The sequence below is a fragment of the Protopterus annectens genome, chromosome 5.part0, assembly GCF_019279795.1.
Source record: "Protopterus annectens isolate FY-2018-M chromosome 5.part0, PAN1.0, whole genome shotgun sequence".
Taxonomy (NCBI): domain Eukaryota; kingdom Metazoa; phylum Chordata; order Ceratodontiformes; family Protopteridae; genus Protopterus; species Protopterus annectens.
Genome location: NC_056735.1, coordinates 1,658,935,448 through 1,658,957,392, shown reverse-complemented (window position 1 = coordinate 1,658,957,392; position 21,945 = coordinate 1,658,935,448).

Sequence of the window (21,945 nt, the reverse complement as noted above, 5' to 3'; positions counted from 1 at the left end):
GTGCAGCATCAGTTGTGAGTATAGTGACTACAATAATTCTACAGTTGATGTAGCACATGCATGCTTGGTCTCTCAAGTTGTTAGCATAGGACAGTATGGGCCAAGCAGGAACAAAGGCAGGTACACAACTACACAGAACAGTTTCACATAATGTGGACTTTTACCAGAAAGGCTCATCCAGACTCTGCTACACTTTGCTGTGAAGGAAAGGTTAGTTTGCTTTTATTTTTTGTATTACTGTATTGCCTTTCTATATTTTGAATACTGTAGTTTGTTCTTGTGTTTTGCTTGCATTCTGTTTTAACAGCATATTAAAACTTCAAAAGAGACCACAGCTCTCGGTTCTGAGTCAGGCAGAATTTTTCCGCCCTCCCACCCATTTAAGTTGTCTTGTTAAATACCACTGTCTTTCTAGTTGCCCGCCTCTTATGTTAATCTGACCATATATCTCATTTCTCTCTACTTTCACTAGCTTATGTGAGTAATCACAAAATCATCATTTTTGAAATCCCACCCCTTCAATTATTTTAAATTGACAATATTGGCCATCCTACAGTATTTCATAGTACCAAAATACCAAAGTGACCACCCCTTTCAATCCATCTTGCTGTTTTAAAAATAGTAACTCTCCACTAAACCTTAACTTTTTAAACAGGTAAAACTCAAGTTACCTACTTTCACATCTAACTTCTCTAGTGCACACTGCAGAGTGCATTCTTTTCAATCTTACCTTTAAGCATCCCTGTGACTAGCACTTTCTCTAATACCTGCTGGAAAGCACTAGGAAGCCTTAAACTCATACAAACACTGAACTCTCCTTGTTAACAAGGAGAAATTAATAGCAGGCACTAAACAGCCTATAATTGCAAAGTACCTTGCTAAAGAAACAGCTCCTATACTTTACAAAGAAAAAAAAAAGCCCCAAACCAGGCATGTCCAAGGGTCAGCTTCCGGTGATTTCTCCTGTCCACCTGGTGAATCTTGGCATACTGGGGCAATGCAGCAATTGCCTCATGTACACAGACAACCCTCTCCTACCACCCAACACTGCAACCTGCGAGAGATGCACTTACATAGCCAAAATAGAAGCAAAGCTCTCCACCCAAGATTGTGCTAAACAGTCAAGAGGAGAAGGTTAACACCCACACTACACCTCAAGCAACACATAGCCCTTCTAAACCTGCACCACCAACACCCACATATAGCAACACTAAATCCACATATGCAGAGGCCCTTAACTGTAACCTGCCCAAGCAACAAAGACCTCTGAAGCTGGAAAGCATAACGAACACCAATCACAACCAATGTTTCACATAGTTCACAACACCAGTGTGCCACCCAGCAACAGCCCCTAAGGCAAGACAATGTACCTAACACTTTAGTCATAGGTGACTCTATAGTCCGCACACTGATGTCCCTCTCACCAGGTTGAATAAGGAGAAAATTACAGTCAGCTGCCTGTCGGGTGCCAGGATCCGCCACATAACGTGATGCACTCAAGTCACCCACAACAAGTACAAATATGACTCTGTCATTGTCCATGTTAGAGTGAATGACTTGAGATGTACCTCCCTGACTACATGAAAGAGACATGGAAGAGCTCTCGGATCATGTGGCCCAGGCAGGTATGACCCTAGCCCTGAGTAGCATCCTGCCTTCCCAGAATGATACCACAATATAAGGATAAAATGATTGACTTCAACAATTGGCTAAGCTTATGGTGTCATTCAAAGGGGATCAAGTATCTGTCTGCCTGGGATGACATGATTGACAGACCACGATGCTTTGCCAGAGATGGTCTGCACCTGTCGCCCTGGGATTCAGGTTACTGGCTAAGGCTCTACACCCCTATAGTGCCTTTTTAGGCAAACTTCAAAGGACAAAACCACCACCGTAACAGGTACAAGCATGCAAAATCTGAAGGTAATGCTACTCAATGCTAGAAGTCTAAACCTCAAATGCACTCTCGAGGCACTCCTAAAAATGGAGAACATCGATATCTGTGCAGTAACTGAGACCTGGTTCAAGGCTCCAGAGAGCACCTTGCAATACCAGGCTACAACTCTTACCACACCTTTCGCCACCAAACCAGGACCAAACACTAAAGGTGGAGGAGTGTCAATATTCACCAAGGATATTCACACCACCAGGCTAGTTGGCCAACACAATGTGTCTGAAATTCTCCAAGTGCAACTAACACTGGGTAAGACTGCAATCCAAATTGTAGCTTGCTACAGATCCCCCACCATACCCCAAGATTCTCACTACACCTTTCTAAACATACTGGAAAATATTAAGATAGAACCAAACACCCTAATACTGGGTGATTTTAACTACCCTGCCATTAATTGGGAAAACTACTCATGTCCCAACACCTTTGTGCAACGGTTCTTGGAATTCATAAATTCCAACCCCCTGGATCAACTAATCCATAGTCCCACCAGGGGCTCCAATATCCTAGACCTGGTCATTACTAACATGGGAAATCAATGCTCCATACCTATGGTCACCCCTGCTAGTCAGGTCTGACCATAAGCTAATCACCCCTAACATCCACATCCCACCCCACCCCCAGTAAAGAAACCACCATAAAAAACTTCTCCAAAGCCAACTTCATGCTACTCAAGTCAGAAGTGACAAACTTCATGACACCCATGCAGACGGAAACTGAAAGTTCAACTGCTGAATCCTACACTAAGGCACTGTACGAGCACATCCACTCATGCATGAATCATGCCATCCCAAATAGAACCAAAATGCTCTCATCCAAAAAAAGGAAGCCAATCTGGTGGTCCCCTGCCATAAACAAACTTTACAACAAAAGGAAGAAACTTTTGCAGAAAAGAGGAAAATCCAAGGATGCAAAAAACTCCCATACTAGCCTCAGTAAGAAACTGAGATGCCTCATAAAATCCTCCAAAGCTAGTTATGAAAATAAAATTGCCAAAGATTCCAAAGACAACCACAAAGCATTCTATAAATATGTCAAGAATCTAAATGGCAATGCTCAGATCTGCTCTGAGCTAAAACAGAATGGCATTAAATATACTGATCCGAAGGATATTGCCAAAATCCTGGCAGATCGATTCAGTGCCAAATTCACCCCCCTCTCACCCCCTAAATGGCCCATCTCAATACCGGAAGATTGCCAAATTCCAGTAATAACGGCCACACAGGTACAAAACGCACACTCTAAAGCCAAGAATACAGTATCCAAGGGACCAGATGACATCCCAGGCTGTGTACTACATGAACTACAATATGAACTGGCACCTCACCTAAGTGTCATGTTTAATCATAGCCTCACCTCAGGTTTCATGCCCACTGAGTGGCGCAGAGCTACAGTTATCCCAATCTGGGGGGATCCACCTTGGATCCTGGAAACTACCGTCCCATCAGTCTGACAAGCCTTATCTGCAAGGCCATGGAGCGTATTATCATGGAACTTATAAACAAAGACATTGGCAACCTTCAAACACTGGACCCCACCCAGTTTGAGTTTGTGAAGGGCCGATCTTGTCTCCTGAACCTGATTGACTTCTTTGAATCAGTCTCCAGAGCCATGGACAAGGGTAAGGTGGTCCACACAGCCTATCTAGACCTTGCCAAGGCCTTTGACACCATCCCCCACTCTGGAATCATAGATAAACTTACTAAGTTGGGCATTAATCCCTATGTCACCCAATGGTTGCTAAATGGCTTACTGATAGAACCCACACTGTAAAAGTAGCCGACTCCAAATCCAGCTCCAAACAAGTGACAAGTGGAGTACCTCAAGGTTCAGTCCTGGGGCAGCTCTTGTTTGGCATCTACTTCTCTGAAGTACAGGTCAACACTAAGGGACTCTGGCTAACAAAGTTTGCAGATGACTGCAAACTGGGGAGCCATTATTGAATCCCAAATGATGTGGATACTCTACAAAAGGTCTTACAGAAACAGATGCTTGGTGCCAGAGCCATGGGCTCAAGCTCAATGCCAAGAAATGTATTGTTATCCCCTTTGGGAAAAAACATGTATCCATGAATTACCATATAGGTGGCAGTACACTAAACACAGAAAGTGTGATAAGAGACTTAAGGACACAGGTGGACAGTGGTCTCACCTTCGATAACCACATCGCCACAACAGTCAGGAAATCCTTCTATGTGGCACACCTCATCATGAAGGGCTTTTCATCCAGAAAAAAGGAGGTCATTGTCCCACTGTACTCATCCCTCATTAGACTCATTATAGAATACAACGCCCCATTTGGTATGTACCTCTCAAGACATCTGCAACAACTGGAAAGGCCTCAGAAATACCTCACTAAAAGAATCACAGGCCTAAAAGCAGATGCCCCACGCTGACCGCCTTAAAAAACTCCAGCTATACTCTGTCACATATCGTCTACTCAGAGGCGATCTCTGCTTAACATACAAGGCCATGTCAAACCCAGAGCTGTTGGACATGCTACACTTAAAGAAATCCCAATCCCTCAGAGCTACACGCTCCAGGGATCTAAACTTTGCCATCACAATAAACAAAACATGCTGGAGGGATAGGTTCCTGACCCAGAGACTCCCCAGACTCTGGAATAGATTGCCCATACATGTCAAGCAGAGTGCCTCTTTGGACCTCTTCAAGAGGAACCTTGATGATTGGATGGGAGAAAGGAAATTCACCCCAGGGATCACATCAGTCACCCTGCTAGACAGGGGTCCAGGAAAGTAAATAATGTGGGAAGAAATAGCCAGGGAATTGTTATGGCTAGGCTTGTATAGGCCCTAGGGCTGATAGCCTAGTACCAACCTATGAACCTATGAACCTATGAACATAACTACCAAGGTGTTATGTAAATGGATTTTAAATTATATAGCATTCATTCCAGGTAATCATTTATGTGGTAATCATGGAACAGACAGATTAGGCAGATGTAATTACATTACAGAAAATCATGACAATCGAGAGGCATATTTGTGTATATTAAGTAAACTAGACAGGTTTCATGCCTTAGCTGGCAGACATGTGAGAAGAACCCAATAGCTGTAACTGCAGGGGACATCTGCAAATAATGCAATAATTGACTGCAGCAAATTAAAACAGACATGCAATGACTACAGACCTATCGCAAATATTAAGACATATTTATTTAGGAACCCGCAATGCTGCTTAACACTTTATTGGTATTGCTAATAATTCTCTGTGAAATCTATGCAAACTATCTGCTCATAAAGTGGGCTACCTCAGCCATATATCTTTTGTTCTTGGAGTAGAAGAAAATGTTAGCATTATGTGACTGAAATTAGCCTGGAGACAACCTTGAACCATACTATTAGTTGAGAAAAACATTGTAGAGCCATTACAGTTTTACACTTGACTGCAGTGACAGTAGAAATTGCATGCAATGAATACAGCCATCCCGCAAGTATTATGACAGATTAATTAGGAATCCACAATGCTGCTTAACACTTTATTGGCATTGCTGATAATGCACCTGTTTATTGCAATACAGTTGTTATTGTTCATTTATTGCACTACAGTTCTAATTGCCCACTCATTGCACTACAGTTTTTATTGTTTATTCTTTATTGCAATACATGTTTTATTCTTTATTACTTACTGCACTGCAGGTGGCATAAGATATCTGCACTTATCACACTCATGGTTCAGCCTGGCCAGGCACCTGGCATGGGACTGAATATTGCAAGTCCTTTCAGCTGCAGCTCTTGGGAGAGAAGCACACCATTATGTATACCAGTTGTGCACACATTCACCTTGCATTTATGTAAAACAGTGGAAAAAATGATTACATATTTGTGGGGCATTCCCAGCCCTAGCCTCTTTGATTTGGGTACCCAATGTTCACCGCTTTCTCTGCTTCAGGTCATCATAGTGGTGATGACACTGCTCGCCAGTGCAGGGGATATCAGTAGCACTGGTAAGATCCCTGGCCAACTGATCCCAGGCCTCAGCCTTAAACTCTGAGCCCTGGTAACCACCCTGTAGCAGCCTAGGTTCATATTTCCATATGAGGAGTCCAGCAAAAACTCTGGACTCCTGCATATCCCATCTCATCACCCAAATGTGTGCACCCACTCCAACACTGCCTGGCATATCAGCAGATAAACAGACTCCAACAAATGATGCAGAATTCCCACCTATTAGCTTTAATATGGGCTGTTTTCCTGCCCTTAAATTTCATTCAGCAACATTCAAAAAAGCCTTGAGGTGCTTAGCATTACGCAAACCAGCTAAGCAAAGCTGAGCAGTGTGAAAACTCACAAAACCATGGTTTTAGCGAAGCTTAGCAACACACAAACAATACTAGCTGTTAACCACATTTAAACAGTGCTTAACACCATGCAGCTCTCCCTAATGTAAAAATATTAAGTTTAATTTAAAAGACATTTTACATTGTATTCAACAAATGATATGTGTGCTAGGGACTTGAATCCAGGACCTACAAAACTTTTGATGTCACTCTACCCATTTAGCTACTTGGATAGTATATAAAGTAGTATACCTTCACATACACTACTAAGCAATTGTGGCGAGCTGTGTGAATGGGCTTAAATGGGCGTAAATCAAAGCAGAAATAAATAATTACATCCAGTTTCTATTTTTAGTTGTCTGACAGGTGTCTGCTGTGTATGTGTAAGCACGGCTTGGCATTGATGCTCTCTGTACTGTGCAAACAGACATTAAAAAAATTATCAGTTATCATAATTAATTACATTTAAATAATGCTCTCAATTAGTTAATCAAGTCAATCAACGTTTAAAGACAAACTACATTCATCATAACTTCAAAAGTTGCATTTAAATAAAAAATTGCATTTGAATAAAAACATAGTCTAGTGAATTAATGATCTGCTATGTAAAACCAAATGTATAATTCTTTATAGAGTATATTGGATAAAATATAACATCCTAATTACAAAAACTATAAAGAAGTCTATATAATAAATAATGTAAATGATAATGATGAGATAAAATAATAATGTATATAACAAATAGGACTTGTTAGTAAGCATTGAAGTCTGAGGAAGCGTTGTTGACCAACGTGAAAGCGCTTACTTTTGGATCCTTTTTCAATAAACCGTGAAGTGAATACTGTGGTTTGGACTATTTTTCTGCTCTGGCGTACCACTTGTTTTTTACCCTCATTTGACTGTTCTACAAAGTGAGTAGCTTGCTTGGTGGCTAGTGTTTCTATTTTTGACTTGTTAGCTACATATTGTGTGCATTAGACAAACATGCAACCCTACGTCACAAAGACATCTACTAAGGGCAGGCCACAGTCATCATCATTTGCACAGGGTGAGGGCATAGGAGGAGAAGACTGACACCAGTGAAGTGAGTCTGTGTGAGCAAGAAAAATATGTATCTATCAAAGTGTTCAGTGCTCAGGACCAGTAATAACAGATGTACTGTGCTCTGCAGAACTGTTCAGATAGTTTGCATGTGTGTGTGAGCTAGTATGGACAGGGCAAGTGAATTTTTTTTCAATGTGTGTGTGTGTGTCTTCATCCCAGACAGATATAAGCGATGCATGGTAGAGTAATCAGTTCAGCGTTGTCACCCCCACAAGACACCTCTGACAGGAGTTGCACTGCTACTTCCACAGCCATGGCTGGAAGTCAGGGTGCTACCTAAACATGGGTGATGTCTGCTGAACAAGTTCTCCTCACAACTTTGTCCAGGATGATGGCCCTGTGGTCTACTACAAATTGGTGTGGACACAGCAATCACTGACAGAGCAGTGGATGTAGTGTCACTATGGGTGTGGGATCTTGCATGGCTACATCTGCTAACACTAGAAGATGTAGTGGCTCTCCAGCTACATGGATGTCCACCCTCCACCAATGGACATTCCATCAGACTCTGCTCAATCTAGTAAATCATTCATCCTGTCCAGAGACCTGCCCTTATACTTCAAAGAGTCACTCATGCCAGATTGAATGATGTTTAGTAGTTGTAGTAACTCTTTAGATGCCCTGCTGGAATGTGCCCTTGTCGACTATGACCCTACAAATACGTTTGCTGAGACCTAATGACACAATGGCATCAGGAAGGGGATGGATGGCAAGCTTCCTCCAAGCACCCCCTACAAACCCTCCTGTGTGGCACCATACTGTCACAATAGCTACTGGTAGAAGTAACCAGGTCTGCAACCAGAGTTACCACACTACGCTGTTCAACTGTGTCACTGTCAACATGTCCTCTATCAGAAGTCTTAATGTCATGGGTATCTATAGGCATACTGATTGTATCCAAAATATGGCCAGGGGATGTAGGAGCCACAACCTTAGTGTCAAACTGACTCACTGCACCCCAAGATTATGCTTGCTAATCACCACCATCATCAGAGGCTACCAATACTCCAACATCAGGTGGTAGGAGTTCCACAGTGCCAGTCTCTGGATTACCTATTATAAAAAAGCAATAAACACAATAAAGAGAAAAAAGGAGAATAAAACTTATACAAAAGGTATAATAAACCCTAACAGATGTTAAAGCAACACAAATTTTGCTCACATATAGCCCTGAAACTACCTTATATGCAATAATAACAATAACCATATTTGTGTTTACCATGTAAAGGTCGGGTGGCAGCCTACAATCCAGACATGCCTGTATGTGAGGAAAAGAGTAGAAAGAAAGATGATAAGTACTACAGTGCAAATTAAACAAGAAAAAGAAAGCAATCCTCTTCACAAGTGCATATTAAGAATGTTTTCAAACAAAAATGTAGTGAACAGTTGGTTCCCCCCACTCCACAAAACACCCTCCTCTATTTTGAGAACAATCCCCTTCACAAGTCCAGATTAAAAATGTTCTCCTACAAAAATGTATTGCACAGTTGGATTCCCCTCACACAGCCCAAAACACCCTCATCTATTTCTCTATGGCTGTGTCGTATGACTCATATTTATGTCTGGCTCTATGCATAAGACATCTAAGATATACACATATAAAGACATAACAATGAAACTTGCTTTTTGCAAACCTGAAAGGTATGCTCATGACACTCTTGGTCTGTTGTCCACATCTGCACCAAGACTGAGGATTCTGTGGGAACCCTATTCCAAGCTCTCTGGATCTCTGACTGTGGACAGGAACTGAATTTTTCATTTAGTGGTGGTTCTGTAGCAGGATCACCTCTCATAGCCACCTGGTCCTGGGCAATTGCAGCCACTGTACAGCAGGCAGAGGTTATCATTTCACTTGCCCAGTGCTATATCTGGGAGTAAGTTCTCCTATGCCCTCTGACTCCACTGATTTCATTGGCCACTTGCTGTCATATCCTATTTTGGGCAGATTGGCCACCTTTATCTCTCCCTAACAGAAAAGCTCCATGGTGATGTAAGGCCTAGATAATGATTTCATTTACTGCATGAAGTCTTGTGGAGTACAGATTTTTTCTTGGGTGCCATACACCTGTATAAGATGAAACAGAAATCAGGCACATAATTAAATATATAATACATAAGCAAAATTACTGTGAACTTCTAAATCAAATATCATCAGCAATTTAAAACAGCTCTGTAATGCACATGTTTAACTGTGTAATACAGAACATCATTAACAATAAAAATTCAAAATGCAGCATTAGAAACGTCAGACAACTATTACATATTCCATTTCCACTGCTGTGGAGGGCAGTCAGCTAGAAATCCAGAAATGTAATACATTTTTCTTTCTCTACACATGTAAAAATGCCAGACCATCCTAACAAGTTAAAATACAGTAATCTGCAAAAAAAACTGTGCAAACAACAATTAAATACAACATAAAAAATACAGGTCATGTAGCATTCTGTAGCATTCTTTCTGTAATGAAGACATGGCTATGGCAAAAGAAAGGGATAAAGAAAAATCATTAAGGTAAAAAATTCTTTTGAGCAGCCAGTGCAATACACTTTTAAATGTTACACTAATGGCGTTATGTAAAAAATACCAAACTACCTTGACAATACAGCAGTGTAGAAAGTAAATAATTCTCCAAAAGTTGTTTATTTAGAAGTATCAAGCTTTCTGGATCAAAATAGTCTCCTCAGTATGATACATTAGCTACATGATTAACTTTATATAGTACAGTCAGACCTGTGAGCAATGTGAGTATGCAAATGAGGTGTTAAGCCAATAACATTCCTGAATACCACAATATTCACTAGTGCAAGGAATGAAAACATAGTATAAGCAGCTACATGATTACATGCACATGCCCTAGCATTGCAAGGATGAACATTAAGAAGTGTTACCTGCTGATTGATTGCAAGGGTCTATGATTTCTCTGATTGCAGGAATAATCAGGGTTTCACAGTCTTCACTCTTTGATGTATACCTACTGAGGGTGTGTCAGAGAGAAAAGTCTTACCTAAGTCTGCAAGTACATTGACCATTTTAAGAAACAACATTCCTAATTTCAAATGCTGGCTTTAATGACCAGAGTTACTGCTCCTTATTAAGAAATGTTGTTCATATTTAAGGAAAAACTTTAAGTACTGATACAGATAGCATTTCCAATAAGACAGAGACAGAATTGCTATGAAGAAAGCATAGAAAAGGGAATTAGGCAACATAAAGAAAGAGAATACACCTGCAGTGTTTGCAGTCTTTGCTTATTGTTGTGTGAGTACATAGGTATCCTAACTGTTGGCAATACTACAATAACCTTAACGTTTACTGTCGAATAAGTTAGGTCAACTTTCATAACTTGATTCTGTTGCACTTTTATTGTAACTTGATACAATATCATATTATCAGAGTAGCAATACCCTTTTTCCTCTTGCAAATGTATGTCTTTGTCTATGGCAAATAATGGAAATAATCTTCAGTGATTGTTCTTACTACCCTTGTTTGATGATTCAAATCTATACAGGTTCCTGTTACAAGATATAAGGTTGATTAATTATCTGAAATGTACATTTAAAGTGTTTGATTCCCAATTTTTAATTGTGTTTCCTTTATCCTTTGCATGCTATCTGGGCATTGCATTCCATTGACTGGTAGTGGTCAGTAGCAGTGAATGGCGGTTCACTTTCCAAGGTAAAAACTGACAAAATTTATTTGGACTGCTGCCAACACCACAATAAATACTAGCACTATGGCACTTTCCTCAGCAGTCTGGACAGTATTGAGTAAAAAAAAAATCAAGTTGTCATACTGCTATCTCTGTTGCACAATGTGTAAACATATTCAGCTTTGAGAAACAGTACAGGTGATGCAGGGTTCAAAAGCTGTTTACAGAGTGTATGACTGTGCTGCTGTGGAAAAGTCAAGAAAGGTCAGTATTGACTAAAAGTGAAAGAGAGAGAGAAGTCATTCCATATTACTTCAGTATTAATTGTGTGTGCTGTGTGAACAAAGAAAGCACTTCTTCTGTTCCTGGTGCCCTTCTCCATTCCCATGTCATTAGCTAAAGTCCTGCTATTGTGAGACATACATGATAGTATTGATGCGGCAAGGAGATGTGAGAAGGTTAAATGCATCAGTGTAAAGCAGTAGTACTGTACTCATTGCAAGATATATGCTGTAATTAATTTCCTGTTTCTAGTTGTTATTCCAAAAAGTTGTGTGAATAGTTCTGATAAATATTGCATTCTGCATTTGCATATTGCTTGACAACACAAAATTAACTTTCACGGCTCAAGGAAGATAGAGAACATTTTGGTTTAGGCTGCCATATGAAACACAAACCATCCTGATGGCAATGCTCAGCCATCAGCACTCCGGCTAGTACTCACTGAAAAAAATACATGTATCAGATAACTTTCTCTGTGGCACAAGGTCTAACTGCTGGAAGCTTTGAGAAAAAGAACACCTGATGCTTGGTTCCAATCCACTTAAATGATAATTTTACAAAGGTGGTCTGAATACATATTTAATCACACTGTGATCACACTGTGTTGTTTAAAAATCAAATACTGTCAGTATTGATAACAACATGTGAGCTGTTGTGTGTCCCCTTTCACATTATTTGTCATTAACTACAAGTCTGATAATGTGTTCCACAAAGTAAATTTCTAATTTTGCAATAAGATGTGAGAAGCATCACTTGAATGCAGTTCTTGCTCTGGTCATTGCTATATATACCCACTGATAGCATTTAATTTACTGTCAGCTTTTGTCTCTATCATATATATTCTTCTAATGCCTTTTCTATTTGATCTCTGTTCAGCAGTGGGCAAAATCGGTTCCCTTCCTAAGAAGAAAGTGAAAAATTTTCATTAGGCTGCCTTATGTAGAGTAAATACCCCTGACATCTGTGCATAGCCCTCAACAACATTGATAGTACTTACTAGAGAATGCACCTGACAGATGTCCACTTCTATGGCACAAAGTGTAAATGAAGTGGATTGAGTGAAATAAATCACAGGAGGCATTGTTTGAATCCTCAATCAAGATCACATTGCACTTATTCCCTACATATATATACATTTTGTAATTATTTTTTAATCTGCGTTTGCTCTCATCTTGGTAGTACGCAAACATGGTTCCCTACCTAAGGAAAGAAGTGAAAATTTTAGATTACTTTATGTAGCTCAAACATGCCTGGCAAAGCTAAGCTTTCCTCAACACTCTTGGCAGTACTGAGGGAAAAATTCTACTTGCCACATAACTATTTTTGTGGCACAGAATCTACGTGCAGTGAGTTTAGGTAAAAAACATACCTGATTGAGGGTTCAAATCCAAGTGCAAACACTTTTACGAAGGGTATAAGGAGCCCATTTCTCACAACATTTTGATTAGGACTGTAAAATTAAAGGAAAAATGATAATGTCAAACCTGTTTCTTCCAAGCAATATATTAGTAATCCTTGCACAGGTAAACTTTTTTATTTAGAATTCATCATTAATGTTTCACATATAACCTCAAATTAATGTCTGTCTGTTAAATAAATTTGTTAGAATTGGACTGTAAAAATCATTGAGTTATTCAAAAACAATGTCAATTAATAACAAACAATAATGCAGGAGAACTCAAGTATCTTAAAGCTCTAATGTACATTAGGAGGCAAAAAACCATACACAAAGTTGTATAGAATTTTGACTAGTTTATTCACAGAGGACACTATTTTTTATACATGTCATTATCAGTTTTGCCCACCTCACTGGCGTGGTCAGTGACAGGGTCTTTACATCATAGTAATTCATAAAAAGTGCTGAATTTGTGTTTTTCAAAAAGTCTTTTTCCCATGAGAATATTACAGCCTTGCAAACACCTGGTCAGTCACGATGACCTCCTGAGGATGTAGCCAATTCAAGGTTCTCTGATTAGTTCGAATACAATAGATGTATGTCTTCTTTAAGCCTCTCTTTGTCTTCCTCGTTCCCAGCTGCGCACTATCAGAGATAGTGCGCACAAGGCTACTCTCCTGGTGGAGGCAGGAAAGAGGATACACATGCGAACAGATTTATTATTTTCTAACTTTGCAAAATAATCTTTACTTGAAAGACATGAGCCAGGCTGTGTTTGCAAGCTGCCAAGGTCAAATTTCTGATTACACTGCAGCTTGTGCTTCAAGCAATAATATGCAGGTTTATTTCTACTATTATTCTAGTAAGACAGAATTAAATGCATTACATAAACTTTGTTCTCTATTATGGATTTAAGTACATTTATTCCTAACTAAAGCACACATTTCTCTATATATTTGATCACACAACTTATATATGTTTGAATGTTTAAATACACATCTTCCTAAGCAGCACACATTGTAAATATATTTTTCTAGGCAGCATGTATGTAAATATATTTTCTAAGCAGCATGTATAGATTTTTCTAACATTCTCCCTCCTGTTAATGCATTTAATGCTATTTGAAACATAAACAGTATCATTTCATTCCTCAGCCTTTCCCTTTCAAGGGCTTTCAGCTAAGTAAGTCATTGGTTTTATATTTCAGAAAAAGCATCATTTGAAATTAATCTTTTAATTTCAACACTTTGGTAAGAGTTTCAGTAGCAGATATATCAACAAATTTTTGATTAATTTTTTCATGCAGGGAATTTCACAGTAAACACATGCTCCTATTAGGAGTATACCCACACAAATAGCAATTAAATGTTTAATAGGATGGAACCCCCAAACAGATTCTGGAAAAAGTCCGTCAGTGGGTTTGGGCCTGGTTTTAGTCATTGCTGATACTTGCTGAATTACCTCTAGGTGGTCATTGATTTCATGTTGGTTGTCTGGAATGTACGCACAGCATTTTTTCGTGTACCACCTCTTGCCGCTAGGGTGAAGTAAAGAGCCATTCGATTTTGTAGCACAACAGTTTTTATTGCATTCAGTTCATTAGTCACCAATTCTAGGGTGGAAAAGTTGGATTGCTCATGACTTTTTGACAGCTTCCTCAGCTCCCAGATCGATTTGACTGCTCCATAGGCTGGTGGCATTCCTGCCCTGGATATAACACTGTTGCCCAAGTTCATATGAGTCAATTTACTTTTGTCTTTCACTGAATTATGGCCTTTTCAACCAGCTTCGATTTTACCAACTGGATTCACAGGTTTTTTTTTTTTTTTTCACTGGACCTTCAGATTCTCGAGCTGTTTTCCTTACGTTTCGTATTTTACCCAAAGGTAATTCTGCAGTATGTCTTATTGCTAAAACCAGATAACCCAAAAACCAACTGCCGGACCAATTCTCAGGTAACCATTTATATGCCTTTTCCCACAAATAAAATCATTACTTTGGTACTGATACGTGTTATCCCTGCATGAAACATTTTTCTATTCTTAATAGACAATTGCTTAGTTAAGACTAGATTGTCACATACTGCATTTAATGTAGTTTTCATTGAACTCAGATATGAATCATGGTTAGTATTACAAACAGTACCCCCACTTTTGACTTTAATGTAACATTTATAAGACATTGTTATATTACCATTACTCCAGCCCACCTGGAGGGTATTACTCTTGTAGAGACATACAATTCCTTTTTGTGTGAACAGGTAAAAATAAAGCAATTTTGTCCTGTGATCTCACAGTTTCTGTATAAAAAATTCTTTCCAAAGTCTTATTTTATCCCCAGAGGGACAGAGGACGTTAAAGTCTATTATATTTTGTTGGTATAGCTGTACAAACTCAGCAATTTGAAATGTGCATAGTTTCTGTATACACTTGCTTCATGGCCAGGTACGTGTTAAAATTTGGATGCCAGTCTATAAACAGTTCATCACGTCTTCTCACTTTCACTTGTGTGGTTGAGTGCAGGGAAAAACCACAATAAGAGAAAAATTGTCACACTTATAGTTAACAAATACATAGTTAAAATAATTATGCAATAGTTCTTGGGTTGCTCTGCTTTTTGTCTTCTTTACTCTTGGCCATTTTGCCCTTGTGTATCAGTCACAAAGTTTTTATTCAGCTGAAAGTTCTTTTGTCTGAAAGAGTTAAACTGCAAAACAGATTTATTCATAACAGTTTCTTTATTTAATTAGCTAGTGAACTGTCAGCCTCCAGCCCTGCAGGCATGAGAGCTTTTACTGAGGCACATAATATGCCCTTCCAAATACTACTTTAAAGGGGATTAAACCCTTCACATTTGTTACTGTTTTCATGCTCAGCAATGCTAGAGGTAAACAGCAAATCCAATTCTTCTGAGTCTTACTCATCAACTTTCTTAACTTGTTTTTAAAATCCCATTGTACCTCTCCACCAGTCCTGCTGACTGTGGGTGGTAAGCACAGTGATTCCTTAAGGAAAAGCTTCTACCCATTTTGAAAACATATCTATGATCACTAAACAGTATTTTTCCTTCACATTTATTCAACTCTATGAAGTCCATACAAATAGTATGGAATGGATATGGTGGTGTAGGGAAACTCCCTTGCTTGTTTTTAAATGCTCCTTGTGCATGGTGCTTGTTACAAGTATGACAAGCTGCACAAAATTTTATTGTATAATTTATGTATCCATATGTTTGGAATATTTTATTTACTAACTGTACCATCCCCCCTGTTGAGACATGGCTCTGCCCATGGCTCAACAAAGCTGCATTTCTAAATAAATTAGACGGTAATATTGTTTTTTTCCTTTGGAAATGTACAGTCCATTTTTAAAAATTGCACCTTGTTTTACCCAGTTTTGTTTTTCTGCTGTTGTAGTAAGCATTTGCATTGTTTTTAACATGTCTAAATTTAAAATTTCAAAGGGCTGTAATTTTTTATTAAAAAAAATAAAGTTCCTGAGTCTGAGGCTGCTTGCTTTGCAGCTGCATCAGCTCGTGCATTACCTTTTGAAATCTTATCCTGTTGTTTTGTATGAGCTACACATTTACAAATAGCTACTTTAGTAGGCAACTGAATAGATTCTAATAGCTCCAAAATAAATTGCGCATGATTAATAGGTTTTTCACTGGATGTAATCATCCCTCTATTTTCTTTATTATTGTGCAAACACATGCACTGTAGAAAAAGCATACTGATTATCAGTATATATGTTTACTTTTTTTGCCTTTTACTAAAATACATGCTTCTGTCAAAATTACCAGTTCTGCTGCTTGAGCATACAAGTTGTGTGGCAAAGTTTGTGCTTCTAAATTTTTAGTGTCTGTAACTACTGCATACCCCACCAGATTTTTCCTGTAGGACCCTTCTGCATGAGCCATTCACGTAATATGTCACCTCAGCATTATCCAAGGGCATATCTGTAAGATCTTGTCTAGGTAAAGCTAACTGTTTATATGAGGTTGACTCAGCAGTATGGTCATACATGAAAGATGTCTAGCAGGAGAAAGGTATGCAACTTTTTCTTGTGGCAGAATTATTGCAACTGCATGAGGCATTCTCAATGTGAGAGGGTGGAATAACACCATTGAGGCTGAAGCCTGTACTGCCATTGCTGCTGAAACTACTGCTTGTACACAGTGAGGCAAAGATTGCACCACTGGGTCTAACTGTAATGAATAGTAAGCTATGGGGCATTGCTTATCCCCATGTTGTTGCTTTAATACTGATGTCATGTACCATTGCTTACAATCTATGGTCTAAAAAAACGTTTGTGATAACTTGGAAGTCTTAAAACTAATGAAGAAGCTATTAACTGCTTCAACCTGCAGAAAGCCATTTCTGCTTTTGTTTTCCATTGTGAAATAATTTGGTACCCAGTTCCAACAAAAATTAGTTGTACCTAAGAAAAGACATTATTTCTTTTTTAGTTGTTGGTTTGGGTGCTTGCAAAATTGCTGTTTTTCCTCTTTTCTTTTCCCACTATTTAGTATTTTACCTTTACTGAATATCACATATTCCAGGTATCTAACCTGTGTTTTTTTTTTCCCAAAGTTTGTAACTTACTCTTGTTTACTTTGTGTCCTTGTATTACTAAAAATTTTAACAATGCTACTGTATTCACCCTGCACTGCTGCTGGGTGCTGCTAGCAAGATGTCATTTACATAAAGTAAAATTTGACTACTTTCTGGTGGGGTAGACCCTGCCAGATTGCTAGCCATTTTTGTGCAAATATTATTGGGCTCTCACAATATCCCTGTGGTAGTCGTGTATATGTATACCTTTTACCCTGAAATGTAAATGCAAACCAATATTGACTATTAGGATGTATAGGTATTGAAAAGAAAGCATTGCTTATATCTACTACAGTAAAATACTTTTGTTGTGGCTTTAAATCATTTAACAAGGTATGTGGGTCTGGCACCGTAGGTGCTTTAGGTATTACTGCATTATTCACAGCTTATAAATCTTGTACCATCTGCCATTCCCCGTTTGCTTTTTTTTAACAGGAAATAGGGGTGTATCACATGGTGAATCAGGAGATTCTACCAGTACTCCTTTTTTTGAGTAATGCTGCTTATTATAGGCTTAATTTTTACTTTTGCATTCTTTTCCAAAATGTATTGTTTTTTTTTTCTGTGGTTTAAAAGCTGACTTTGGGGTAATTGTAACTGGTCCTGCTGCTTGAATAAGCCCTACATTTAACTTGCCTGTTGACCACAGAGTTGTTGGAATTTTACACAAGGCCTTTTCTTTTTCTTTTAATAAAAATGCTAATCAGCTGTCCTTACTAGATTGCAAGTGTACAGCTGTATGTGTCTGTGTCAACCAATTCAGTTTTGTTTTTATATCCCTTGTCCTGACATTTTTAAATCAGTCTGTTTTCCCATTTTGTTACCTTTTTTTCTAAGTCTGCCCATTTAACACTTTTGTTCTTTTGTCAAGCTGACATGTGGCAGTCTATTGGCTTATACAATCTCATGAACTCCTGAGGTAATGAACAGCTTACTACACTGTTTCCCTCAGTATCCCAGCATAAAGTTTGTAATATTAATTTGTCAGCAGGATTTTTACTTATATTTCTTATTAGGTCCTGGTGTGCTACAGTAGTATGGAGTACAATGTAACAAGTGCTGCTGATCAGTGTCAAGGGAGGGTACCTTACTGATGGCTACGTTTATCAGTTCTTTGGTTACTGCCCTGGACCAATCATAACTAGGTCCTGGCTGTACCAATAATAGGCTTCACCCTCTGATCACACCACAAGAGCATTCATTTGTCTTTGTGCTTCCATACCCTGCATGGTAGGAACTACTGCTATGCCAAATATCTGCACAAGGTCTTTTCCCAGTAAGTTTACTGGATATTTTTGCAGAAACTACAATTTTACTTTTTGAGTCATACCTGAAACAGGGTCAGTTATTGCTATATTATGGGAAAGTGGTTCCCTGTATAGCTGTCCATTTGCTGCTTTTACTAATATATAATCAGGTGATTTAGAATGTTTTGGTAACTTGGAGGGGTGTATCAAAGTCCGTGACGCTCCTGAGTCACACAGGAATTTGACCTTTCTTCCCTCCACCAGAAGTGTTACTTTTGGTTTTGTATTTGCTAGGTAGAGCTCCAGGCTCAACAATGCTAAATCTAAAATTGTATTTTCATTTTTATTCTTTACATCTGTTTGTACTTCCTCTATTCTCTCTACTACATTCACATTTTCTTTTGTTTATTAACCTTTCCTGATGATTTTTGGTTATTATCACTATTATATAGTCAGTCCACATCTCCTTTATCTTCTGTTATTGCTTTCTTATTTTGTTTATAGTCCCTAGCTAGATGCCCTTTTACCTGACTGTAATACAAATACTTCAGCTCCGTCTTCAGCAGTGAAGACTTGTGCCCTTTTTTTTTCTTTTTACTATTAAAGTGTCTTTCAGTACATCTAGCATACTCAAGTAAGGCTTGCAGCCTGCTTGTTCAGTGATTTATCATATGCCTTGTAATAAAACTACTAACAGAGGCAATGCAACCTTTTAAAAATGTATTTTTTAATTGTTGTTTTTTAAGCATTTTAATGATCTAGCATAATATCCATCTACTGTCTCATTTCCCTGTTGTATGCATTAATTAATGCAAGTCCAGTCTGCTCTAAGTTTTCATTTTTCAGAGATTCTGTCTGTTAAAAATGTTTCTGTTTTTTTTTTTTTTTTTTTTTGCCTGACGCCCTGCATCAGATTAAAGCTTGTTTAAGGAGTTTAACTAGTGAAAGTTTATCTAGTTTACTATCAAATTTATAGTTGTTAACACATTTTGCAAAATATCTCACATTATCTGCTTACTGTAATTGCATATGCTTCACATTATCCGTTAGGCGGATCTCGTGATCTCTTAGTGCACTGATTTTCCATGTCTTAAAAAGACTGTTACGTAACCCTTCTTTTGTACCACGTGGTATCTTATTTCCCCATATCCACAGTAGTGTCTAGAATGACTGTTTACTTTGCTTTGTTATTCCCTGATCTATGACTCAAGATACAATACTTGACTCTCTCTCCCTGCTATCACAAACTTTAGCAATAGCACAGTGTAACCTGGTCCCTGATCTAAAACAAAGACAAAGAGGGAAATTCTTCTTACCTGAGCCTCCTGCTCTTATTGTTTTTCCTTGGGGCCCAGTCTTCCGCTTTTCAGCCACAGATCAGAAAGTGGACAGCCTCTTTACACACAACAATTCAGTCGGAGGTCTTTTCACTTTAAGAAGAACCATTCTTTTCGGCAGCTTCTCCTGCGCAGATTTATTAGCACTTATGCACTCTGTGACCTGCAGCTTACCAAGGGAATTCCGGCACGATTAGGACCAAAATGTTAAATAAATTTGTTAGAATTGGACTGTAAAAATCATTGAGTTATTCAAAAACAATGTCAATTAATAACAAACAATAATGCAGGAGAACTCAAGTATCTTAAAGCTCTAATGTACATTAGGAGGCAAAAAACCATACACAAAGTTGTATAGAATTTTGACTAGTTTATTCACAGAGGACACTATTTTTTATACATGTCATTATCAGTTTTGCCCACCTCACTGGCGTGGTCAGTGACAGGGTCTTTACATCATAGTAATTCATAAAAAGTGCTGAATTTGTGTTTTTCAAAAAGTCTTTTTCCCATGAGAATATTACAGCCTTGCAAACACCTGGTCAGTCACGATGACCTCCTGAGGATGTAGCCAATTCAAGGTTCTCTGATTAGTTCGAATACAATAGATGTATGTCTTCTTTAAGCCTCTCTTTGTCTTCCTCGTTCCCAGCTGCGCACTATCAGAGATAGTGCGCACAAGGCTACTCTCCTGGTGGAGGCAGGAAAGAGGATACACATGCGAACAGATTTATTATTTTCTAACTTTGCAAAATAATCTTTACTTGAAAGACATGAGCCAGGCTGTGTTTGCAAGCTGCCAAGGTCAAATTTCTGATTACACTGCAGCTTGTGCTTCAAGCAATAATATGCAGGTTTATTTCTACTATTATTCTAGTAAGACAGAATTAAATGCATTACATAAACTTTGTTCTCTATTATGGATTTAAGTACATTTATTCCTAACTAAAGCACACATTTCTCTATATATTTGATCACACAACTTATATATGTTTGAATGTTTAAATACACATCTTCCTAAGCAGCACACATTGTAAATATATTTTTCTAGGCAGCATGTATGTAAATATATTTTCTAAGCAGCATGTATAGATTTTTCTAACACTGTCCAACTTCCTATACATGACAATGATGCTATTTAATATAAACTTCACTCACATGTGTATGATGGACAAAATACTTTTGCTAACATCATGAGTCATTATACATCCCAATTATGTAGGGCAGATATGTCTTGTGAAGTATGTATGTAACATATCCCAACCTGTATTACCCAACTCATTAAACTGTATCCATCTGAAATATATTTACAAACTGAAATATCGTCTTTTACTTAGGAATGCATTCCAAGAACTAATTAAAAATGGCACACATACAGGCCTCTCTGAAGTATATCTCCTTCATTCTGAAATTAGTCATGTCTAATTCCGATGCATGAAAAGTAGTTCTCCTGTGGTAATGTCAACGAATAAGCTACATTTCAGTTTTTGCATGTTTTATCCAATGATTCAATTCCCAGCTGATACAATAATATTTTAATGGTATGCAAGCCCCAGCATCACAATATGTCACAAATCATCATTTTTCTCCTTCCAAACTGCAAGAATTAAAAGTCATGCCATTAAGCCTTCAATTACTGAACACTGGAAACTGTGTCTATATGTTAAGAATCACACATGGCAAAGCTCAATGCCATGTTTCGCACTTTTGCTGCTATGTGATGTAAATAGTGCCAATATGTCTGCCAAGGAGGCTATCTGTTTTCAATTGTGCAGATGTAGTTGGCAAGACTGTGTGTCTTTGCTCACAAACAGTTACCAGCGTGGTCTGAACTGAGTGCCAATTCAGAAATATTTTGTTAGTTTGACTTTTGCAGATGTGACTAGCAAAACAGAGAATGGTGCTAAACAGAGCACAAAGGTGGGGTGTTGAGGAGTCTGTGCTATTTGTGGCATTCCTCATGAAGCACTACAGCCATAGGCTGCTGCAGAGGGTCTATACCGGGTATCAATACAAGGCTGAGGCTTGGAGTAGGTTACCCAATGCTCTTTCCAGTGCAGCTGGCATC